Below are 2,342 nucleotides of genomic sequence, written 5' to 3'. Positions count from 1 at the left end.
CCAAATTATTTGTGTAGCTTCAGAGCCACCTATTCTTCACTGGGACGACGTCTGCCTATCCGACAGCGACGATGATTTAGTTGACCAGCTCAACTTGGCCGACTTGGCCGGCTTGGCCCTGGCGCACTCTGACGACGATGAGGAGGAAGGGGTGACAGACGGCGAGGAGACAAATTGCCCAGGCAGGCCATTCTCCAGAACTGTGACGATTTGATCTCCAACCAAAAACGATTAATTGCCGCTTGATTGATGCTACATTGATTATATCCTGCAGGGAAGAAATTTCCCAGGGAGAAAGCCAAACTAATACAGACGGTGTGGGTAAGGAGTGACATCAAACAGAACGAAGAACACAGAGAGCTGTGCAAGATGCTTCTAGATCTAGGACATGAGTGGTCTGCCCTTCCTCCTTTTCCTATGAAAGTATTCCCTCACGTAATAGGCGCATGCGTTTTGCGGGGATACTGTCACCACCGTATATACAGAACCCATCATACTTCCACCAGTAAGCTAGTCTCTGTTGATTTGATCCCTTGCCTAGCAATCTGCACTTGTGCTATCTATGCATGTGTTTCGAAATTTAATTATTTTCCTCGATATTTGCAGCAAAATCAACTCTTGGATATCGCGAACCAAATCGGATGCTACAGGTATTCTCGCTGCGTTTGTCAAGCTCTGCATCATATCCTGTTAGTGTCTATGGAATAATCGCCATTCGGGATTCCTTGGAGCCTCTGCGGAATTACGTGTTTAATCGTCCCTGCAGATATGATGCTGTCACCATTGACCAGGTAATCAAGTTAGACATGGTTTATTTCCACATAACTTGTTTGTTGCTCAAGAATGATTGATGTTCAAATGTATGTGTGAGATGTATGTTGGTTATCTTCTTTCCTTGGATTGGATCGACTAAAAGTTAGTCATGTGTGCTCAGATTTTTTTCTTAAGACCTCTGTTTTTCGGGGGTGAACCCATTTTGAAATAGTAACTATACTTGATCCCCAATATTCCTACAGTATATACTAATGTTTTGGGAACAAGGAAGTTAATAATATATGTGAATGTCTACTTATAAAAGTTGAAGCGGTTGGCAAGATATATAAATGATGGCAGAAGAGAAAAATGGCATGCATGTCTTGCATTTCAACACAAGTGAAATATATGCCTTATACTTTAAAAAGGAACTAGTTTTTTTATCTGAACATGATGTGCATTGTCTTATTTAGTTTGTTATATGTTGGCACAGGCTTCTATCTGAAATGTATCATGTTTAGTTCTAACAAGAGTTGTCAAATTGTAGGATTCCTTTATCCTACCCCTTTGTAGCCCTTGTCGAGGAATGTACTTACGGTAGGATGCATTACTAGAAGTTGATCTGTGGGTAAAGGAGGAAGGGGATGGATCGGCTGACAAACAAATACTTTCTGCGTATGCTGAGATTGAGAGCTGCCCAGCTTATGATGAAATGCTATATGGACAGATTCGTCATGGCCTGTTCAGCTTGGACATAGGCTACATATCATTTACAAGAAGTATCGAGGCCGTAATAGAAGTCTTTGCAAAGGTTGATGGTCCTCATCATGTGAGATTTGGTGCTTTCAGCAGTGGCTTTGATCATGAGATTGTGTTGTTTGATGACACATTCTCTGGGACTAAGATGCAGTTTCAGCATGTAGTCATGGTGAAAGCAGAGGAAAAATTGGATGTTTGCTTAAAGTTGGGGGAATCACTCTTTCGGTGGAGTTTCCAAGATGGATATGTTGGACCTGTTAGGATTCCTGATGACTCGATGTCAAAGTATGGCCAGTTTGATGTGAGGGTGTTCTTTGCTCCTAAGAACTCGCGACCACCGAAATAAGTGAAGAAGACACCCCGTGCTGGATTGTGTGTTTTATTATCTCCTAACTAAGTACCTCCAGGGTGTTTTTTTGTAATCTGTAAATCCTCTGTCAAAACAGCAAAAGTTTGAGGTCAGACTTGTTGAAACTTGAAAATATTCTATGTTTGTCTGCATATCTTGCATTTGATTAGAGCTACTTGATCCGTTTTTTAATTTTCCCTTTAGTTTGGTTGCATCTTTTGGTAGTTTCCATTGTAATTTTTGTTCTTTGTCGTTTTTCATGGAAATTTGTATTGCCATGATTGAACAAATTATTGTTCCCCCGCATTATAAAAAGAAAAAGGAAATATATTGTTGATTTTTCTAGTGGCAAGTGAAAATTTACGATAAGTTATAGTTGGATTTTCAGATGACTATTTGATTGTCTTATCTTATGAGTATATTTCCTAACTATTTCGCCAAAAAAGGAAGTACCTTTCCTAGCTGCCCTAAAAAAGAGTAC

General features: G+C 40.1%; 1 pseudogene; it reads left to right on the top strand.

Moving 5' to 3' along the window:
* Nucleotides 1–1,203: 1,203 nt before the first annotated feature.
* Nucleotides 1,204–1,944, top strand: LOC125519033 (annotated as a pseudogene).
* Nucleotides 1,945–2,342: the final 398 nt, after the last annotated feature.

Source organism: Triticum urartu, chromosome 7 (genome assembly GCF_003073215.2).
Source record: "Triticum urartu cultivar G1812 chromosome 7, Tu2.1, whole genome shotgun sequence".
In the NCBI taxonomy this organism is placed as follows: Eukaryota; Viridiplantae; Streptophyta; class Magnoliopsida; order Poales; family Poaceae; genus Triticum; species Triticum urartu.
The sequence above is the reverse complement of the archived record's forward strand: the minus strand, read 5'-3'. Positions and strand labels throughout refer to the sequence as shown.